General features: G+C 39.4%; 1 protein-coding gene across 6 annotated transcripts in view; it reads right to left on the reverse strand.

Moving 5' to 3' along the window:
- TCF12 (transcription factor 12) overlaps nt 1-24,603 on the reverse strand; it is a 281,050-nt gene that overhangs the window by 113,252 nt on the left and 143,195 nt on the right. The window lies entirely within an intron of this gene.

The following is a 24,603-nucleotide window of genomic DNA, read 5'->3' on the forward strand; positions in this document are numbered from 1 at the left end:
CCTCACACTAAGCCCCCTCCACACTTGGATTCTGCCAGGCTGAGCCTACTTGCTCCACACCTTGATCGGGGCCAGGGCTGGGCGTGCATGTGAGAGAGATTGTCCCTCTTGCTTGCTATCTTGGTGCACCTGGCTTGGAGGGGGAGGGGCCCGGGGTGTTTCTGCAGCAGGCCCAGCCTTTGTGCTGTGTCAGGGTTGGGTGCAGACAGCCTCAGAGTCACTGGCGACTCCGTGTCCCTCAGGAACAAATGTTTAAGCATTACATTATTGAATGCATTTACTAATAAATTATACACTAAGTTCTGGGGGTTTCTCCTAACTTTTCAGATACAGTATTTTTAAAATAAATGTCAGTGTTTAAAGAAGTTTTAAAGAACCCCACTCCCATTATCCCCACTTCACTAAATTGTCCAAGACCCTTCCATCCCATGGATAGGTATCAATTTACAAAAAAGAGTATTTAGTTTGTGTTTGCAAAGCACTACATATATCTGGTGCTACATAAAACACATCTCTTAATGATCTTATGTAGTTCAGCTACATAGGAGATGGGAGCGGACTGAAGTCCACTAATGGCTGCCCCACTGCCAGTTGGAAAAGTCAGCTCTAGTTCTTGCAACTTGAAAAGAACATTGTTATTGCACACATATCAGTGAGATTTCATAATAACTGTGAGGTGCTTAATGTTAGCAAGGTAGATTATTAGCCTAATAAACTCTGATGCAAAAGGGTACAATTATTAAGGTAAGAGGGAACATGCTCAAATTATACTGAAATATGTTCATGGCTCGGGAAAAATTTTCCCCATGTTAAATTCCTACAACCATTTCACTGAGACATTCTAACACTTCTATGCTTTGAAACAGAGACTTTAAATTTGGCAGAAATATGGGGGTCAATTGTATTAATTTAGATAGAATATGTGGCCCCAAGAGTCAGAGGTGTTAACATGACCCTGAAAGTGTCCAATATTAAACAAGGTTTGATATACAGAGCCCTCAGCCTGCTGAGTACCATGGCAAACACAGCATTAAAAATCTTTTCAACAATTAAAGCATTTGAAATGTAAAGTATTAAACAAGGATTTCATTTTAACTATAAACCTTGCTCCCTTTAGCTGGAGAGTGTTTTTAGAAAGAACTCCCCGTTTTCTGACAGTCTCTTAGAGAACTGTCCTTTTGGGGAAAAGAGAAATTAGTTGAGACAGGCTGAAACTGTTGTGGCTGTTGATAACGTCCAATCCTGTTTCCTAAAAGACAAAACAAGACAAACACACATAAAAGGGGAAAGAAATGAACAGCAAAGACAGAAAATGCAGCTTCTGTCTCTGGTGTTGACTTGCACTTGCTGGAAAAAAGAGGCACAGCAACAGTCTTATCAGCCACTCTGAGACCTAGCAAACTTGTACCAGCACTGGGCTGTATAGGGTAGTAGTTTACAACGTTTTTTCATTTGCAGACCACTAAACATTTTCAAATGGAGGTGCGGACCCCTTTGGAAATCTTAGACATGGTCTGCACACCACAGATTGAAAACCACTGATACAGGGCATTGCTTTTATCTGTCTCTCTCATCACAGGTTTACAGCACTGCTGCAAAATATACAGTTCTGCCCAGCTATCCTGACTCTCATTAAACAGAAGGCAAAAGGAGAGGGATAGAAAAGAGAAGAAATAAAGTGGGGAAGGGAAAGGACACATGAGGGATAGGGAGGAATGAGACAGTCTCGCATCGCAGATGGTGTTCAGAATTTAACCAGAGCTTGTGGACGTGATGATGTCATCTGGGTCCCTCTCTTTGGCCCATTCTGGTCAGAACTTCTCTCAGGATCAGAACAATTAAGGCAAAGTAGTGCTATACTGGATCCCAGGGTTGCAAGAGATGGTGAAGCTCACTCTTTTCAATTCTTTCAGTCAGCCAGCATTGTAGTAACCAACTCTTCCTCCCTTAATTTCAGCTCTGCAAATCTGCACCCCTTAAAAGTCTCTTTTTTGAGGACCTCAAAAGGGATTCACAGATTGAATAGCCCATCCCCCCATTATATTGTCCACCAATTAGACCTAATTTCCAACAAACCAATTTTGGTTAATTGATTGCTGGTCCACATTCTTCCCATTTACAAGGCATGATCTTAACACAGTGCTTGAATTATATCAGTAGGCCTTCCTGTTTAGACTAATTCAGTCTGTCTCCTTTTTGCATCTTTCCCAACAACAACATTGTTGATTACTGTGACACTATGAACTTTCACTCACTTTTCACATTTGAGCTCACAATTAGGGTAAATTAGTATGCCCAATTATAACAACAGGGTCCTCTTGGAAGAGATATGCCTTTTGCTAGTCCCATGAATATGCACCCACATTTTACCAAGTAAGAAACCTCAGAAAAATCTTGTTTTTCACAAAATCGGACTTGCTAAAGTTCTGCAGATAAATTCTCTGAAAATTCCATCTGTGCTGAACATTCTCCAGCCCACAGCTACATAATCTGAGCCAGGCACAGAGACTGAGACCAGGGAGACTCTCTACTGTGCTCTCAATATTTTCCCTTGCTAGCACCCAGACAATGAAGTGGAGAAGGAGAAACAGCCCAATTAGAATCCAGAATGGCAAGGAGACTGGGACTGAGACAGAATAGATGAACCCAGGCAGAAAGGGTCAAGTTGTGGAGTGGAGAGACTATTTGGGTAGATACAGAAGTGTCTGTAACTACTAGACCACACATTCCTCAAAGTCTACAACTCAGGATTCCTGAGTCTCACAGTTCCTCTGATGCCAGCAAATAGCTGTGAAACTCACTGGAAAAACATGTGCTTTATCTCCCCCTAGTGGTTAGCCCACACAAAAGATGATGGCCTATTACTGCTATCAGTTACTCTGTTAGTACAAGTGGTAGACGCAGTGGATCTAAAGGTTCTACACTTGCTGATGAAACTGGTGGTAAATCAATATGGTCCCACATGATGGAATTTTGTTCAGTTTGCTTCTTTAAAAAACTCAGAAAATTAGATAAAACTACTAAATTAAAAGATTCTTCTGCTTCCACAGGAGCCATTCAGTGCACAAGACAGATAATGCTCAGAGGATGAACCATAGTTATGCAATAAAAGAGGCTATGGATTGAAAACTGGATTCTCTCCCTCCCTCTACCAGAGTTCCTGTATGATGCTGGACAAGTCACATAAACCAAATTTTTCACAGGTAGTCAATAAATGTGTCTTCCTCATTTTCTGGGTTTCCGACTTGAGACACCTGGGGTCTTATTTGCAGAAGTGCCCTGCATTCACAACTGTAACTAAGGTCAATGGGAGCTGTGCTTTGAACAAATGAAATACTATAAAATGCTTAGTACTCTAAAAATCAGGCCCTAGGCATCTCAAATTGGGCATCCAGAATTAGTGGATACTTTTGACATTAAGTCTGTGCCTCAGATCCCTATCTGTCAAATAGGAAAAAAACCCACTGTTGTTGTGAAGAAAAATGAATTGTTTGTGAAACACTCAGATACTACAGTGTTAATTGTCAGAGTCCATTAGGAAATTAATAATTCTTTATTCTGTGCAGCGTTTTGATAGTGTGTAGTAAATAATGCATGGGGCCACACAATAAACAATAAGAAAACAAAATACTGAGTAACTGCTCATTCAGTAAGCACCATCCGTCCTGTGCACTAATCAAGGCAATGGGTCCTGGGGAAAATGAGTATGTGATCATGTAATTAACAACTGTATCAAAATGCATATAAGCAAAGAGGCCGAATTAAGGCCACATGAGCAATCTTAATTCTGGCATTTCCTAATTTGAGTGCTCAACTCTGCAACTTTAACATTCTTTATATGTTATTTTTTGTTTGCAATATATTTATACATGTGTAATAAAACAGACAGTAGAAGTAATGATAGCCGGGGAGTTCTGCACAAAATCTGTGTAGTACCAAAATTTCAAGTATGAAATTTTGTTTGCTATACAGGAGTGCCACTTTGGTGTTATCAGAAATAACTATCATTATCAATTAAACAAGTCACTACATATTTAAACACAGCAGTGAAAACAAAAAATAAGACACAGGAGCATTCATAACTTGAGCTACTGCCACTAAAATCAGGATCTTGTTTTCCCTGTGTAATGTGGACAACGAAAAAAACTTGAGTCAAGATTGGTAAGACAACAGGAAGAGCCATTAAACAGCGAGTTCTATACTGAACACTGTGGTCTACGGAACACTTGCTGCTGGCCTGCAGAGAGCTGGCTGGTCAGAACGTGTTGGTCTTCCCCATTCCAAGCTGCTTCAACAGGTGTCTGGGGTCTTCACTGTAAAAAGAACCTGGAGGCCTGTAAATGAAACTATGAAAAGGAAGAAGAGCCAACCAGCTGCCAGCCACAAGTATGTAAAGCATGACATGGGAACAGGACAGAAGGAAATGAAGTAGCCAGACAGCATCGCCAAAGGAACAGGAAACAAATGGCATGGAAATACACATGTGGGGAAGATGACAGGCAATGAGGAAACATGCAGACAACGGAAAAGAAGGAGGCACCAACAAGGCTGTAAGGGAATATAAGTGGGGATGGAACAGGGAAGGAAAGGCACAAAAATACTGGATGGGAGAAATGAAGTTAAGAGCAAAAAGTAGACCATGGTTTTTTGTTTTTTTAAACAGACAAAAGCAGTTACTACACTAATTTCAGTTGAATATAAGCATTTTCTAATATTTGTTTTTCATGTAAGCAATTGCTGTAGCTGCGATGGAGAATGTTATGCAATCACAAATGGGAAGGGATATGGTCCGTAAAGCAGACTCCCAATTAGCGTATGACCTGCGTTATGACAAAGTACGAGACCCCATGTCATAGAATTTGTTTACTTCTGGAAATTTATAAGTAGAGACAAGACAAAACAGCAAAAAAAAAAAAAGTGCAAAATATTCCCATTAATTCTTAAATAAGACTGGTCGGTCTGTGCTTGAACCATTTCTGCATGCTTTCCTGAACATTTGGTTTCTACTTACAAAAACAGATTGCAGAAAGCATATTGCAAAATCACGCCTGAGTCTTCACAGAAGTCAACTTTAAATTCACCAGTGGGAGTATTTTCAACAAAAGGGATTGCAAATTTATCTGATCAAGGATTAGAAATGATACCATGTCACTCATCTGACCAATCACAACCAACCAACACAGTATGACCAGCACATACTGAGAGAACTCCGCAATCAATCCATGGAGTTTAAAAAAAAACACCCCAAAATTGGGAAATAAATTAGCTACGAATCTGGAGAAACTGCAATCAGCTAACAGATATCCTGCAAGCAAAGACTAATTAAACTTGTGGGGTAAATTATTCATGAAAAATCATTTGCTCAGCTCTGCCTAAAAAGCTCTTTTGGGATACGGGAAGGAAGTGTAATTGTATACCTTTAAAAGTCCAACCTCCACTTCAAGCAACAGTTATTTCTTTCCCATTTCACATATAAGTTGCTTACAGATAAAACTACCAATGTGGAGAGCCCTGCAAATCTGCAGCTACCAGCTTTATATCCACAGATATCTGCATCCACAGATGTGAATGTCTGGACCATTTTTGAAGACTGCAGATGGGTGCAGATGCAAATTTTATATCTAAAGCCCTGCAAACTTGTGGATATCCACAGATCATTTTTGCGGATTGGCTGCAGATACAAATTTTGTATCTGTGCAGGGCACTACTGATGAGCCAGCAGACTGAGAATATTGAAAACTGATTTACTTAGAGACAATTTTTATTAAGCAGTGACATCGTACTCATGCTATGAGCTATAATGCTCTGCATACACTTAGCAAACTGCAAATAGTCATAATATACCTTCGCTTACAAACTGTAGCCATCCAGGAACAAGACCACCTGGGACGAGAACAAAATTAAAATGCTAATAGATATGACACAAAGAAAGGATGTTGGCTCAACTTACACTCATGGGATGTGTACCTGTAACAAAAGGTGCAAACCATAAAAAAGGACAACAGAACCCTTTAGAATATTCATACAACTGAGGACAAAGGGTCTTTTAAAAACACTACACTAAATATAAGGAAATTGAAAGACTGTAATATCAGAAGTGCCTTACATATCAAGGCTTACGCCATGTCTCATCATGCCGGTGAAAACTTTGACACCCAGCTGCCAAAGCTTAAGGGACTTTCTATTTAAACTGCCTGTGCACCCAATGAAAGAGATTGGTCTTCAACAGTAAACACAGAACCATAAAATCACAACAGAAAAGAAAAGCTAAGAAGCAGACAGCTTGAAGGATGCTGAAAACCCCACAACACAATGACCATTTTTTAACCTTGAAATTAAGTCTATTAGGTCTCCTATCTTCTGTCTACATAATAAAAAGTTTAACTGTTTCTATTTGTTTGTGCTTCCACTCTCTATTAAACAGTGTACATTATTTAAGTACAACTGTATTTTGGATTTGACTGTCAATTCTGGGGAACAAGTGTCAACTGACCATCCTGGGAGATGAGACATGCATTATCCTTGGGGGGAAAAAAGAGAACACAGGTGGGGTTAAGGGCACACAGGTGACATAAGGTGGCGATTGAGAAGCAGCAGAAGCATTCCTTACCAATACTAGCCTCTGGTTCAGGGAGACCTGAGGTGAACATCAATGATACTTTGGAGTTCTAAGGAATCTGACCTGCAATTACATAATTATTCAGACTTCTCTCCCACTGTTTCATATCTAGGCTCCATCTCAATTGTCAGCTCTAGACTACACGTTACTTCTTGCTATTGAAGTTTTAAAAATCATAGCTTACCTGGATATAAAATTCCACTTTTGTCCCATGAGTTAGTCTGCTAAGTCTCTGTATCTCAAATACCTATTTTTGCTCCCTGGGACATTTCACAGCTGAGGAAATCTCTTTTCACCTGTATTACCCCATCTCTCACTCTTCCATCCCAGTAAAGTCACTTTTTTTAAGATGTTCATCTTCAGCTTCCTATTCAATCCAATATATAAATGAAACTAAAACCTACCTACCTTACTCCTAATCCCACTCCTGTATCCTCCCTCATACAGGAAGGAGGATGGAATCTGCAAGAACTACATACTTGTACCTTTGCTACCCCCTCCTTTTATTCTACTCCATCTTCAACTGTTGATTTCCCTTTCTACCCTTGAGAGAGCGAGTGTCCTATTTAGGATATTTAATCTCTGCAACTAACTTTATTATATTTCTTTGGCTACATAAGAAGTGAATAGTATTGAATAAAAACTTATTTTAGGTCCTGAAATAAATGGTTTGTAGACAAAAGGTAAGGAAAGTTCTAATGGAGCATGGTAACTTGAAATTTTTTAACGCCTTCAAGTCTGAGGTTAAAATTGCACAATTACAAACAAACACTGAATGGTCACTTGATTTCAACGTTATGACTACATATTAAAAATCTTAATTATTGCAGTTACGTTTATTAAGGTAATCTGTATGTTCAAACAGAGAAAAATAAAATTATAGAAAGTTTTGAGGTGGTTTAAATTGTTGCACTTTTAGTCTTTCAACTTTTGGGGTTATAGTCACAGTATCTATTTAAAGAACTGCTTTGGAAGTGACTGATGTTTTATGCAGGGAACTGCTGTTTTCCCAGATAAACAAAATATCCATTCTTTGGTTCACAGTTTCCATGACACTAAAAACAAAAACATTCATCAGCTCCAACTTGGAGTTTGATGGTAAATGCAGCTGCAGCTCACAACAGTTCACAATGTATCTCAGCCCTCCTCTACTAAAGTAAGGCACTGTATTTCCCTAAAAGCAACTTTATTGTTTTTACCAGTACATTCTTTTCTGCCAAAGAGCCGAACATATAAAAAACTCTTTCTGGGTCCCATTGCTGAAATCCAGATTACATAAAAAATGAGCGGTTATTCAGTTCTACCAGCAGCCATGCCTATGCTTCAGAATTACTGAAGATTGACTATCTTAAATACACAATAATTAACACAAACAAAAACTTCACTGCTAATAGTAAAAAATACTTTTCACTTATAAAGTGCCTTTTCACCCAAGAATTTCAAAGCATTTTTCAAATATTAATTAAGCCTCAACTTCCTTGTGAAGTAAGTACATATATATTATGACCCCATTTTACAGATGGGTAAATGCGGTAAAGTTTAAATTCCTGACAGATGTTACACAGCAAGTCAGAAGTAGAGAAAATTAGAATTTAAATGTTCCTGACTCCCAATTCTGTCCACTCCCCCAGACCACAAAGAAGAGCACCCATATATTTAGAACAGAATTTGGAATGAAACACTATAGCAAAAAAAAAAAATAGAAGTTAGAAATGTAAAGCACCTATTGGCTTATCTAATCTATCCTCCTGGCAGTACAGGACTGTTAACCACCATATATTTTCTTGTGCTTTGTCTAGTCTAGTACACCTATGAGGCTTCCAGCCTGCCATCAAATTATTTACACATCACTGTTCATATAGCCTGAACCAACTACATTTGAGATATCATAAAACAAAACCTGGTTTAAAATGGCATTTTTAAACACTTAAAAACACTTAAAATAATGTAAGAGTCTCAGTTCTGCAAGGTAATTAAGCACATGCATAATCTTAAACATGTAAGTCAAATGAAGCCAATTGAGACTATTTGCATGCTTCAAGTTATGCATTTTGTTGAATTGTGGCCTAATTGATTAAAGATAGGAAACCCAAAGTCAGGGGTGGCTCTACCAAATTTTGCCACCTCAAGCAGCTGCCGCCGCAACAGCAAAAGAACTTCTGCCAAATTGCCGCCGCGCCCAGAAGAGCGGTGGAGCTGCCACCCACAAGCCACCGCAGCGGGAAGAGCGGCGGAGCTGCTGCCGAATTGCTGCCATGGGACATGAACTGCCACCCCATTCTGAATGCCGCCCCAAGCACCTGCTTGGAAAGCTGGTGCCTGGAGCCAGCGCTGCCCAAAGTGAAGGTGGAAGCTCCATCTCTCATTCACTCCACTGCATGCTCTTATTATGTATCCTTCCTTTAAACACAGCTAAAACAACTCGTTATGAAAATTAGATTTCAACGGCCTATAACATTTCAAGAATAATAAATACCATTTTGTGGTTGCAGAGGAGGGGAAGGAGGAATGATCTTTGACCACTAAAACAGTAAAATATTTTTAAAGGGTTACTAATCGATTTGAGGACTTCAATAGCTCGGACATAGGTGAGAGGTTTTTCGCAGGAGTGGGTGGGTGAAATTCTGTGGCCTGCGTTGTGCAGGGGGTCAGACTAGATGATCATAATGGTCCCTTCTGACCTCAGTATCTATGAATCTATGAATGCACTCGGGGTGCGGGAGGGACAAGACAGGACGTTTTCTCACAAAAACCCAGGAACATGTACCTCTTTCAATGAACAGATAAATTAACAATGCTAGGAATAGGGATAAAATGTTGTTGAAGGACAAGAGACAAGTAAGTTGTGAAACACAGAAACTTAACTATATAAAAAGCCTAAAGACAGGCTTTGGAACTCCTGTGAAGAAGGAGAGAGCAGGGTAGGGATGTTTGCAGCTCCTCCCCTGCCGCCCCCCCCCGCAACTTTTTTTCTTAAGAGAAGCAAGAAATGCCCTCTTTCTTAGCTGTTGCTACTAAAAATATAGTTAGGGCCCTACCAAATTCACAGTCTATTTTGTTCCATTTCTCAGTCATAGGATTTTAAAAATGGTAAATTTCATGATTGCAGCTATTTAAATCTGAAATTTCACGGTGATGTAATTGTAAGGGTTCTGACCCAAAAAGGAGTTGTGGGGGCGGGGGTTGCAAGGTTATTGTAGGAGGGTTGTGGTACTGCTACCCTTACCCCTGCGCTGCTGCTGTCAGCGGCACTGCCTTCAGAGCTGAGCAGCTGGAGAGTCACAGCTGCTGGCCAGGAGCCCAGCTCTGAAGGCAGAGCCACTGCCAGCAGCAGCACAGGGGTAAGGGTAGCAGGCCCGGTATGCCACCCAGCTCTGAAGTAAGCACAGAAGTAAAGGTGGCAATACCGTGACATAAAAACATAAGAATGGCCATACTGGGTCAAACTCAAGGTCCATCCAGCCCAGTATCCTGTCTTCCGACAGTGGCCAATGCCAGGTGCCCCAGAGGGAATGAACAGAACAGGTAATCATCAAGTGATCCATCCCCTGTCGCTCATTCCCAGCTTCTGGCAAACAGAGGCTAGGGACACCATCCCTGCCCATCCTGGCTAATAGCCATTGAATTTATCTAGTTCTTTTCTGAACCCTGTTATGGTCTTGGCCTTCACAACATCCTCTGGCAAGGAGTTCCACAGGTTGATTGTGCGTTGTGTGAAAAAAATACTTCCTTTTGTTTGTTTTAAAACCTACTGGCTATTAATTTCATTTGTTATGAAATTCTTGTGTTATAAGAAGGAGTAAATAACACTTACTTATTTACTTTCTCCACAGCAGTCATGATTTTATAGACCTCTATCATATCCCTCCTTAGTCGTCTCTTTTCCAAACTGAAAAGTCCCAGTCTTATTAATCTCTCCTCATACGGCAGCCGTTCCATACCCCTAATAATTTTTGTTGCCTTTTTCTGAATCTTTTCCAAGTCCAATATACCTTTTTTAAGATGGGGCGACCACATCTGCACACAGTATTCAAGATGTGGGCGTACCATGGATTTAAATAGAGGCAATATGACATTTTCTGTCTTATTATCTATCCCTTTCTTAATGATTCCCAACAGTCTGTTCGCTTTTTTTGACTGTTGCTGCACACTGAGTGGATGTTTTCAGAGAACTATCCACAATGACTCCAAGATCTCTTTCTTGAGTGGTAACAGCTAATTTAGACCCCATCATTATGTAAGTATAGTTGGAATTATGTTTTCCAATGTGCATTACTTTGCATTTATCAGCACTGAATTTTTTCTGCCATTTTGTTGCCCAGTCACCCAGTTTTCAGAGATCCTTTTGTAGCTCTTCGCAGCTGCCTGGGACTTACCTATCTTGAGTAGTTTTGTATCATCTGCAAATTTTGCCTCCTCACTGTTTACCCCTTTTTCCACATCATTTATGAATATGTTAAATAGGACTGGGCCCAGTACAGACCCTTGGGGGACCCCACTATTTACCTCTCTCCATTATGAAAACTCACCATTTATTCCTACCCTTTGTTTCCTATCTTTTAAGCAGTTAGCAATCCATGAGAGAACCTTCCCTCTTATCCCATGACTGTTGACTGTTTACTTACTTAAGAGCCTTTGGTGAGGGACCTTGTCAAAGGCTTTCTGAAAATCTAAGTACACTATATCCACTGGATCCTCCTTGTTCAAATGCTTGTTGACCCCCTCAAAGAATTCTAGTAGATTGATGAGGCATGATTTCCCTTTACAAAAACCATGTTGCCTATTCCCCAACAAATTATGTTCATCTATGTGTCTGACAATTTTGTTCTTTACTATAGTTTCAACCAGTTTGCCTGGTACTGAAGTCAGGCTTACTGGCCTGTAATTGTCAGGATCTCCTCTGGAGCCATTTTTAAAAACTGGCGTCCCATAAGCTATCCTCCAGTCAGTTGGTACAGAAGCTGATTTAAATGATAGGTTACAGACGACAGTTAGTAGTCCTGCAATTTCACATTTGAGTTCCTTCAGAACTCTTGGGTGAATACCATCTGGTTGTGGTGACTTATTACTGTTTAGTTGATCAATTTGTTCCAAAACCTCCTCTAATGACACCTCAATCTGGGACAGTTCCTCAGATTTGTCACCTAAAAAGAATGGGTCAGGTTTAAGAAACTCCCTCACATCCCCAACTGTGAAGACCGATGAAAAGAATTGATTTAGTTTCTCCGCAATGACCTTATCAACCTTGAGTGCTCCTTTAGCATCTCGATTCTCCTGTGGCCCCACTGGTTGTTTAGCAAGCTTCCTGCTTCCAATGTCCTTAAAAATCTTTTTGCTATTACTTTTTGAGTCTTTGGCTAGCTGTTCTTCAAATTCTTTTTTGGCCGTCCTAATTATATTTTTACATTTCATTTGCCAGAGTTTATGCTCCTTTCCATTTTCCTCATTAGGATTTAACTTACACTTTTTAAAGGATGCCTTTTTGCCTCTCACTGCTTCTTTTACTTTGTTGTTTAGCCACAGTGGCTCTTTTTTGGTTCTCTTACTATGTTTTTTTTAATTTGGGGTATACATTTAAGTTGAGCCTCTATTATGGTGTCTTTTAAAAGTATCCATGCAGCTTGCAGGGATTTTATTTTTGGTGCCATACCTTTTAATTTCTGTTTAACTAACCTCCTCATTTTTGGGTAGTTCCCCTTTCTGAAATTAAATGCTACAGTGTTGGGCTGCTATGGTGTTTTCCCTGCCAGAGGGATGTTAAATTTAATTATATTATGGTCACTATTACCAAGCAGTCCAGCTACATTCACCTCTTGGACCAGATCCTGTGCTCCACTTAGGACTAAATCAACAATTACCTCTCCTCTTGTGGATTCCAGGACTAGCTGCTCCAAGAAGCACTCATTTAAGGTGTCAAGAATTCTTATCTCTGCATCCCTTCCTGAAGTGACATCTATCCAGTCAATATGGGGATAGTTGAAATCACCCATTATTACTGAGTTTTTTATTTTAGTAGCCTCTCTAATCTCCCTGAGCATTTCACAGTCACTATCACCATCCTGGTCAGGAGGTCTGTAATATATCCCTACTACTACATTCTTATTATTCAAGCATGGAATTACTATCCATAGAGATTCTATGGGACAGTCTGGTTTTTTCTTAATTAATTTAATTCTACGCTTTCTTTCACATATAGTGCCATTCCCCCCACAGCACGACCTGTTCTGTCCTTCCGATATATTTTGTACTCTGGTATTACTGTGTCCCATTGATTATCCTCATTCCACCAAGTTTCTGTGATGCCTAGTATATCAATATCCTCATTTAATACAAGGCACTCTAGTTCACCCATCTTATTATTTAGTCTTCTAGCATTGGTATATAAGCATTTTAAAAACTTGTCACTTTTTAGCTGCCTGCCATTATATGATGTAATTGAATCGGACTTTTTTCATTTGACTGTTTTTCATGAGATCCTACCTGTACAATACAATACAATTTTATCATCTTCCATCCTCTCCTCCTCATTAGGACATAGGGAATCTCCATTTATAGATCCTCCCCTATGGGATGTCCAAACCACGTGCTGCTCTGCACCTGTCGGCTTCCCCCAAGCCCTTAGTTTAAAATGTGACCCCCTAAAATAACCTTGTGACCACCCCCCTGCAACTCCCTTTTGGGTCAGGACCCCCAATTTAAGAAACGCTGGTCTCCCCCCATGAAATCTGTATAGTACAGGATAAAAGTACACAAAAGATCAGATTTCACGGTACATGATGTGTTTTTCATGGCCGTGAATTTGGTAGTGCCCTAAGTATAGTGATAGCTCCCCTTCTTCTCTGCTGGTGTTGTGGTGAGAGCTCCCCTTCCTGTTTCAATCTATTCTAACGACTGCTGAAGGTCAAACAACCCACACACCTAGAAATCAAACCATTTCTGAAGATTCTGCTCTCCCATACCAAGCCAGAACAAAGCCAGGACTGCTTTTCTGAAATGAAAAAAAATTTCTTTCTTGAAAAACAACCCACACCAAACACAGAAGTAGCCAACCAATCACTACAGTGGATTCCTTTCCTACCAACCCAACTGAGACACAAAACCATTCCCTTAATACTACTACAAAACCCCAAACAGATGACTTCCTCTTTCAACAAAACTCCTTTCAATTCATATCAAACTTCTAAAAAATATTATTGGAAGCCTGTGACAATGATATACATGATACAGATGAGATACATGTTATTCTTTACACCTAAGCCTCCTGCCTTCTTTAGTTTGAGATCACACACACCCATTAAGGCAAGAAGTTTGTTTTAATGGTCTGCCTTTACAGGCTAATGGAACTTATGTATTTCCATGTGTTATTCTTCAGAGTCAATCTGTACAACAGGCCACTCCACTGATGGCTTAGTAGGATTTTATTCTCTTATCTGGATAATCAATATAGTGGGTACTAAATGCTCTCCCACAGGTCACCATGGTTTACAGATGTAGTGAGAGAGGAGCCGGCGAGAACAGTGCAGCTCTGCAGGAGGAAAGGGGGAAAAAAAAAAAAGTATCATCATGGTCAATAAAGCATTTACAAAACCTGACAGAGCAAAATGGATCATGCTAGTGGATAACCTGGCTAATCGGAGTTGCTTCCATTCACCACTGGAAACCAGTCTCTCTCCAGGAGAAATGTTCATGTTATTTTGTGGATGTATTTGCTCAGAGCAATCTCCATTGGGAAGGGGCAGAAGGGCAGGGGAAGAGGCAGAGAAGCGTGAGCGGCAGGTGTGGGGAACTGCGGGGGAAGGGGCAGAGAAGCACAAGTGGCGGGGGGCTTTGAGGAAAAAGGTAGAGCGATGGCAGGGCCTTGGGAGAAGAGGGAATGCACGAGTCAGGCCACGGGGCGGAGCATGGGTGGGGCCTCAGCCCGAGTGGTCTTTCAGAGGTGGCATTCTGAAGGTGGCAGGTACTGTAACCTGTTTGGGGAGGCCTAGCTTCCCCTGGCCCATTATACCTGCTGCTTATGAGTGTTGTCAGCGTGTAGGGTACGTGTAGCTATATGCTACAGTGAAAATAAACCTGTGTTCATGCTGCAGTGTGTAATTACACACGTCAGTGAAAGACTCCGGCTGGGGGAGGCAGCAGGGAAAGGCTGCTGCAGCTCCCCACTGCTGGAGTCTTTCACTGCAGTGAGGAAAGACTCTGCCCTGCCAGAGTCTTTCCCACTGCTATAATCTTTCCCTGCAGCAGAGTAGGTTCCAGAAGCAGGGAGCTGGCAAAAACTTGCCCTGCTGCCAGGGTCCTTCCCTGTTGTGGGGGAAGGCTCAAGGAGCAGGGAGGCAGCGGGACACTACACTGCAAAAAATAGCATTAAAGACGGATGAGGTACTGTTTGGGCTATAGAGAGCTGTATAGCATATACATTCAAGTACACACCCACAGACTTCAGAAATATCTTTGTTCTGCTCACCTAAGCAGTGCCTCACAGTCTACACTGCTATTTGTACTAGGGTTGCCAACAGTCCCTTATTATAAGGGACATCCCTTATTTTGTCACCTCCGTACAAAAAGACCAGGAGTTGCTGAGTGCTGCAAAAGCAGCAAGAAATAGCCCTGGCAAATGTAGGTAAGTACTGCTTATTAATTATTATTAATTATAATAATAAATAATAAAGAATATCGGGAGGAAGGTTGGGGTGGCGGTAATAAGAGAACAGTCCCTTATTTTTGAAATACAATGTTGGCAACCTAATTTATACCCATGTTAGAGGGAGGTTAGCTGTGTATGTACTGTACAAACTACCGTAAGAAGTTTGCAGCGTAGACATATCTAACGAGAAGTTATCAATGATTCGCTGTCGAAATGGGGAGACGTATCTAGTAGGGTGCTGCAGGGGTCAGTGCTGGGTCTGGTACTAGTCAACATTTTCATTAATGACTTGGATAATTGAGTGGAGAATATGCTTATAAAATTCATGGATGACGCCAAGCTGGAAGGGGTTGCAAGCAATTTGGAGAACAGAAATCCACAAAATGAAATTCAATAAAGAGCAAAGTGCTACACTTAAGAAAAACAAATGCACAACTACAAAATGGGGAATAACTGATTAGGCGACAGTACTGCTAAAATTTATAGTGGATGATCACAAATCAAATATGAATCAACAATGTGATGCAGTTGCTAAGAAGGCCAATATCATTCTGGGGTGTATTAACCGAAGTGTTCTATGTAAGACACAGAAGATAATTGTCCTGCTCAACTCAGCATTGGTGAGGCCTTGCTGGAGTACTCTGTCCAATCCTGGGTGCCACACTTTAGGAAAGATGTGGACAAATTGTACAGAGCCCAGGGGAGAGCAACAAAAGTGATAGGTTTAGAAAAGCTGACCTATGAGGAAAGGTTAAAAAAACTGGGCATATTTAGTCTTGAGAAAGGAAGAGAGGGGACTTGATAACAGTCTTCAAATATCTCAAGAGAACGGAGATCAACTGTTCTCCATGTCTATTGAAGTAGGCCAAGCAGCAATGGGTTTACTCTGCAGTAAGGGAGATTTAGGTTAGCTATTAGGAAAAACTTTCTAACTATAGGGCAGTTAGGCACAAAAACAGGGTTTCAAGGGAGGCTGTGGAATCCGTCTCACTGGAGATTTTTAAGAACAGGGATGGTCCGGGTATATTGAGTCTTGCCTCAGCACAGTGGGCTGGATTAAGTGACCTCTCAAGGTATCTTTGATCTCTACATTTCTATGAGTCTGTATCAGCTTGTTCCAAATATTTTTAAATGGCTCTTTGATACTGATACTCACCTATCAAAACAATTTTTTTTGCTCTTCACCTGTAAATAGCTTAAAATATTCTACAGACTCAGATTATTTTATTGCTGAAGCCTGCTAAAACATTGTTGCAAGATTCCCTATTCTAATGATTCTCAAACTATGATCCAAGGTCTACCACGGTTAGTAGAGCTGGCGTTCAAGTGGTACTGACTCTCCTTTACTCCAACTGGAAATCACAAAACCTCTAGGGTTTTTTTGGTTTTGTTTGGGGCGGGAGGGGGGTGGGGGCAATGCCCTATGGACTACACCTATGGACTCTGGTCAACACTGCTAGGTCCAATCCTGCAGGGGCACTGACACCGCTCCCACCGGCTCTGTGCCCTGAGCAGCTGCCTCTCTTCTCCCCACTCCCCGTTACAGCTCTGCACAGAGATCCTATTCTATCACCAATGGCATAGGGGCTGATCCTCAAGATACATTCTCTATTAAGATGTGGTCCAAACTAAGCGTGAAAAGGTTTGAGAACCTACTGTACATTTAACACAGGGTATTGATAGGTCAACAGTTAGTTCTTTTTTCCTCTCTTCAGAAATATAGAATCTTTTTAAACTCATTGTCCTTTGAAATGCTGATAAATCAAGATCATGACATTTATGTTTACTGAAGTTCAAATGAAAACCTATGAAGCTTGTGGAAAAGAAGTAGGGCATAAGGGTAGCAGTATATCCAGGTTCTTCATGTCAGACCACTCTGGAAAAATTAAGGCTTTTTGATTGAATTATGAAATTAACATTTCTCGGTTATCTTCTTCTAAGATAAAACTGAAGTCAACTTCGCAAACAATTGACGCAGCTCTTAATATAGGCACTGAATGTAGGGGTTTTCAAGCACCCTTTACAACCCATTAGCTATTTTGGAATTCTGAAGTTCTATTTCCATTTAAGCTTTTATATTTTAAATAAGATGTGCAAAGTGACACACAGGATCCAATCCTGGACTTCCAGGGTCATTAGATTTGCTTGGGTCAGAACCGCACAACCAAGCTCATACATATTTTAATGAGGTTCACCAGTAAGTGGAATCAGAGTAAAGTGTATGTTTTTTCTAATTTCTATCAAAATATTATAACTCACAAATTCTAAAAAGCTGCCCTACCCAAAACTTAGAATAAAATTACACTGAATTATGTGACAGATAATTGTCACTCTAGACTATTGCAGCTGATGTCTACTAAGCATTTTAAAGCAGATACAAACCAGTTCAAAGTTTAACATTTTCATGTTTTGTATATGAACAATTTTATTTAGACAAACTCCCATGCCATACATGATTTAGGATCCAATTCAGCAGAGCATTTAAACACATGCTTCGCCTTAGTCATGCATTTAAGTCTCATTGACCTCAATGCAATTTAAGCAGGTGCCTCAGTGATTTGCTGAATTAGGGCCCTTGTGACTACATCAGTCTTCCACCAACACAATCTCTCTTCCCAAAGAGGTCTACTCCTTCGCTTACCTTAAAAAGAATTTAAAAAAAAAAAAAAGTCCTGCCACTTGTGAAAACTGTTTATAGAAAGAACAGACACAATTACCTTGTTTGAGCAAAGCCAGTTTATTGGTGGTGGTGGGGTTTTTTTTAAGGAAGGACAACATTCAGCAAATGTTGATGCTTTAACTTAAACTCCTAAATTCATATTTGGACTCCTACAAGAGGTCTGACTTTCGTTAAGTGCTGAGCAACCCCAACTTCCACTAGTGTCATTGGGAATGGCAAGGGTTCACCACCACACCAAAAATCAGGCCAACTCTTTAAAATCCTAAATATGGATATAAGGGCCTTATCCTGCAAACACTTACATACATGCTTAATGGGACTGCTCATTCTTGAAGTCACCCACACACATAATGGTCTGCAAAATTGGGGCCTTTTTAATACTTCCCATTAGACTGGAACAACATTTAAAACACAACACTCAAGTATAGGCAGTTATGTATCTTATACCACTCAGACTACTCTAGAATATAACATTTTAAGAAAAAATAATATTTTGGTTCCATACAGTATGAGAAGGAGTTAGTTCACCTTTTAAATGTGCTATAGAAGTACTACTGAAGTGTCAGAAAAGTCACTATTTCTTTTTATAGTGCATAATTTATTACACTTAGAAAAAAAAAGGAGTTTGTTTTAACTAGCATTTTCCACTTTAACTTTGCAAAGCTTGGAGCACAATGATGTAGTTCAACAGTTAGGATATAAATTAGGATATACTTGTGCATAAATCATTTGAGTATTTGTTCTAAAAGATAATGATCAATTTACACCTACCTAAGTTGTGACTTTAGGTAATGTTTCTGTATATCCAGAAATAACCCTTCCACACAGTTTCACTGAGACATTTCTTCTTTGAATAATCCATCCCATTCTTTGTTTACTACTTTTATTTCTTTAAGAATATGTCTTGTTTTCCAATTACAGGGAGGAAATAAAAAGAAATGCAACTCTTTTATGTAAAGTAAATCCATCTGGATGTTTGCTGCATGCTATATTATAAACTTGTGATCCCCAACCACAATGAGTTATAGTGAACCTGCAGGCAAAATTGTCTCCATATACCACAATCCATTATCCCTGTCAAGTTAATGTTCCATGTTGAGCCATATGGCATGGGTACACATTCAACAAAGGAAATTCCTTAAACTTGTTATAATCAGCACTTGCAGTCATCCAAAAAACTATATAAACAGCTTGATTGTGTTTTGTGCATTTCAGTTAATATCCATGACAAAAAAACAGGAAACAGTGCAGGAAAAGGAGAAAGAAAGTAGGGGAATGAAGTTGCAATAAAAAAAAAATCAATACAGTACCTTTTATAATTACACAAATTTTTCCTAAGCAAGTGATTTTCGATTACAATAAAGCTCAAACTTTGACACTGAACCACAGTGACAGATTTAAAAAAAAAAAATCTGCATCAATATCCTGATCTGCATTCAAATAAAAATCTTAAAGCCTCAAAGCACCTAATTCATGTAAAACATTTCAGTTTTAAAAAAACCTGAATCATTTCTAATTTTCATGTTTGTTTTTTCCCTACAGTTGTTGCATAATTAGGTTTAAAAAAAAATAGAACAGTGCTTCATTAACAATAAGGCAATTTAAATAAAGTATCTTTATATGCATTAAGTGTAGGTCATAGATGAATTAAGGACTCCCAGAAGCCTCTGGTACCTGGCACAACCCATCACATCAAGCCAGAGTCAAGGTACAAGTAGAGCAGAACTTCATTCCAGCCCCCGCAGTGACAACAATAAAACGCTGAGAAAACACACTATCAAATACTGAACTCAGCATCAATTTCTGTTAATTACAGCCTTGTCAGCAACGTGATTATTCAAACAGCTCATGCAAATGTTAATGAGTTCTTATTTGCATATTTATTTTTTCCCTTTGTTGAAATGTCATTGATTATTACATTCTACAATGATGAATGCTGCTGATGATGTGCTCTGATATGTAATTAGTCATTAAGTGGAATGAATAGATCAATTATGAAAAAGGACTGAGATTAAGAAATATCAAACAAGACCGCCCAATGTAACTATAGAATCTTTTTAAAAAAGGGAACTAATAAATAATTTCTTGGCATTTAAACTGCAACATCAGTAGTTTTCAATAAATAAACTGCTATATTTTTTAGGTTAAATGAGGTCTTAAAAATTCATCACTACTTTGATAATCCAATTACAATCATTAAGATTTTTTAAATTATTACAGGAGTTTCATGTCAGAATAAAAATGTAAGATTTTTCATTTCAATTGTGTCTTAAAGACTGCAAGGCCTTCTAAAAACCACACACAAAAATACACAGAGTACAAAATAATTGGTCTTATGAAATAAATGCAAAGAAGATAAAATATGTCTTGAAATCCTAGTTTGCTTTAGAGGAAAAGACTTCTCTTGTCTCTTGCAACTGCTTGCTGTAACTACCCAGCCAGCACTTGCTATTCGCAGATGAAAAAAAAAAAAACCACATTACTGAAGACCAGATGGGAACATTCCACATCATCAAACCAATCAATCACCTCGGTGGGGCGCAGGTGCAACACAGCCGTGTAGCAACACACCATTTCACAGTCTATTGGGCACAAACACATGGTCACCAATCAATGGCACCCTAAGGACCTCAGAGGGGGGAGGCTCTCTCGAGTCTTACTGGTCCATGCCTGATGACTTCATAATCACACATCATTTCATTCACTGGAGGATACAAACTAGCATTCTAATAACCTTCTACTGAAAATGGTCATGTTGTGCATATTAATAGAGTGCTGTTTATAGTGGAGCAACTGACTTTATGTTGCAGTCTAGGCATAGCGTGCAAGAACAGAACAACCTGAAGCTAAAAGCTTGTGTCTGAGGAAGCATATTCCACTCAGGCTAAGATCAATGACAACATTATTCATTTTGCCACATCAAAGTCCACGTACGAAGCTCGTACCTTACACAAAGCAACTGTTAAACAATAGGAAGCAGGCAGAGATAAAGGACAAAGCAGGACGAAAAATTAATCAGGGATTGTGGTTCTGTACTTAGTTGTGAAAAAAACCACACTAGATAAAATGCTGCAACATGACCATTAATGAAAACCAAGCTAAAACTACCAAAAAAAAAAAAGTAGATCTACATTGTCCAAATGTCCTAATGCTCTTAATGGAGGAGTTGGATTTGTTTTATTTTAAGTGACTACCAATCTCATGGATTTACAGTCACCAGATGAAAAATTATGTAATGCAAAGCGTTCACACCAATACACAAAACAAAAACTGCTATGTACTCTATAAAATGATTTGACAAAGGGAACACATTTTGTTTTCAGCTATCCGTTGGAAGAAGACAAGCACCAAATATTGTTATTTATATTAGTGACCAGTTATTAGCATTATAAACATCCTGCTTTTGGAGAAGTGCATTTTTGCACATTCCAGCCACAAACCATGAGATACCACCACAGATACTGTCAGCTAACTCTATGAAAAAGGTAATCTTTGAGAAAAAACATCATAACAAGTGCATTTTTGTATAATTACACTACAACTCAAGACTAAAAGTCAACTGACTAACTGCCAGCAGTAGTGCAATTAAAGTTTAAATGCAGCAAAACTTAAATCTGGTAAAAAGATTTCCCTCCACTTTTCATAATTAACCTGTAGGACTCTATGCCACATGGTACTGAGGTAAAGTGTTTATTTTTTTACAAATAAGATCAAATGCTTATATAAATGCAGGTAAACCTCTTAAGCTAAATATCTATTCAGAGATGTTAACTTTCATGCTCCAAGATGCAAGTCAGCAATAATTGCCTGGAGACAGGAAAACGTTCTTCCATAGACATGATACTGCATAATTGTTATGGGAGCTTGGTCTACACTAGGAACTTATGTTGGTATAACTATGTCGCGCAGGGGTGTGGATTTTCCACACCTTTGAGCAACATAGTTATACTGACCTAACCCAGTCACTGTAGACAGCGCTATGTTGATAGCAGGGGTTCTCCCATTGACATAGCTACCACCTTCTTGGGAGGTGGAGTACCTATGCCGATGGAAGAAGCTCTTCCACTGGTGTAGGCAGTACTTCACTAAGCACTACAGCAGTGCAGCTGTAAGTGTAGACAAGCCTAGGACTTTACAACTTCCCAAAGCATCATACGGTGTTCAGGTATGGCAATTTCTGTGTTCACAACAATCTCAAACAAATAAATATGGGGCCTGAAACATATTACTTTGCAATTAAATTAATTCAAAATAAGGAAAAGATCATCAAGCTCCATGCATCCACAGAACAATAATACCATGGGGACAACTTTCTGAAAGTCAGAAAGCTCACTCTGTAGCCAGAATTGAAGCCATTTAGCATTTATAAATAGTATCTACGCCTTTCCCCTCTCAAATTTTAAAAACTACTGCAGAATAATGCACATAACATTGCCATTTCAGTTCAAGTCAATGCCTTGTTATTTACCTCAAAAAAAGCAAATCCACAGAGAGAAACTGCATTAAACTACTTACCATTAGACTTTCTCAAATAGCCTTTCCATGTGCTCTCACGCTTCTTAGTCACTAAAGTGGAAATAGTGCTAACAACTAAACAGAATAATGCGGAGTCATGCCTAATACGGTTAGTATTTGAAAAGTAAAATAATTAAGTGACATGTCCTTTGTCAGTGGTAAGGTGATCTCCAAAGTTCAGTTATGGAAAGCTAAAACCTGATTGCTAAGAACTGGAGAAAACGTTAGTCTGCACCACAGCAAAAATAATTTAATCAGTAAGGGGACAACAACAATTCTACCTTGACACTTACAGAAAGCCAGTCATTATAGTATCTGGACACCATACAGCGCGCTAAGATCAGAATAACCTTTACATCTAAAGTAGATTCTTACCATCCATAGTTTCAGACATTTATACTTAAAGAGTTCTCCCTCACCACAATGCTTTTTCCTTCTCTTCCTTCACCCTAACTACCCTCCTTGCCACTGCTTCCCCATAAGACATTTTCATGTGTCCTTGTGAGAAGACTTTTACAAAAGGCTGAGTTTTCCACCAAATTCTGTGGATGGTAGACTAGAGCTGAAGTTAATGGAACTTTAGTTTGACTGAGGAGTACAGAATTATGCTCATTTTTCAGTTACAGCAAAGCTATCAGAACAGCAGAGGCTGAATTAGATGTAATTTGTGATCGAAATAAAAGGTGTGTAAAAATGTGTTTGATTTTGCCTCTGTATCAGTCCACCTTATGCTTAATTATACATTTCAGCAATTATTGGACTAGGTAAGACTAGGACAAGAATCAGTGTGTGCCTAGCAAATGTTACATGCATTTCTCAAAAGTGAGTTGTGGCACGTAAAATTAGTAGGAGGAGAAACATATGGTAAGTAAAACCTGTTCATAACATACATAAAAGGGTAATTCTCTTTCAACAAAAAAATACACACAGCCCTACCAACACAGTACTAGCTGTCCTGATCAGATTCTGCCTTTGGGGGAATTACAGGTGTAGAAAGACTCTCCATATTATTTTAGAATATTAAATTGTTAACCTCACACCCACTCCTCCCCCCACTTTTTTTCTTTTTTGAAGGCGAGCACAGCATAGGAAAGGGATGGAACCCTGAGGATCCCACCACCACAATGTTAAATAAGAACATCAAATTTGGAATCATCCTAATAATCCTATCCAAAATCTTTTGATAGCACTGCATCTCGGTGTGACAATGGTGGACAAGAATTAAAACGACAGTGCAAAACACTTATTTCATCCCCACACAAAAATGCTACGGCCAGCTCTGGTGCTGCTTAATATGGAGGTATTTGTTATCAGAAGACAACTGAATAGTAGGGCTGGTAATGTACCAGTCTGTTTTCTACAAGAAAATTTAAGTTTCTTTTTGTTTTGTTTTTTGCGAAAAACAAAAACAAACAAACAAACCAAAACAACCACAACGGCCAAAAATCTCAAGACATTTTATAGATGATATGGATTTTAGAGTCTCTATCCCCAGGGAGTCTTCAATCTAAAAAATAAGAGATGATACAAGAAAGATACAAGAAAAAAAAATGAGGAGGGGTGAAAGGAGAAAGGTTAAAGTGAGACTGTCAACTCCCTGGGGTATCTGTCTCCCCTCCATGCTTACAGAGCAGTTTAGAAATAGTGGCAGCATCAGGTAGATTCTGGGATAGAGTAGAATGGATCATGGAAGTTTGATTCCTGACACCACAATTCCTTGAGCTCTCAGGAGGCATCCCACAATCTTCCCTGAAAATTGCCTGTACACAATATACTCTGATATACTGACCCACAATGCAATGCACTATAATCGATGCAGCTTGTGCCAATGCAAGCAGCAGTGCCTGCATGGCCAATCCATTTAGTTACATCAGTTTATCTACATCAGCGTAAGCTGTACTAGTGCAACTAAAATTCATAAAAGCCTGTGTCTGTACTGCACCCATGCAACGGATTACAGCCCTGAATAAAAAACAAATAAATATGATTGCTTAATGGGTAATAATTCACGCATCATAAGGAAATGTTCAGTTGTGATTTGTTTGTGTGTAGGTGGTTCTAGGATGCTTTTAACTGATGTTTAATTATATTGTTCAGGGTTTGGGGGAAAGCTGGCAATACGAAGCATAGTGGGGGAGGGGAATAGAT

Source organism: Lepidochelys kempii, chromosome 10 (assembly GCF_965140265.1).
Source record: "Lepidochelys kempii isolate rLepKem1 chromosome 10, rLepKem1.hap2, whole genome shotgun sequence".
Lineage (NCBI taxonomy): Eukaryota > Metazoa > Chordata > Testudines > Cheloniidae > Lepidochelys > Lepidochelys kempii.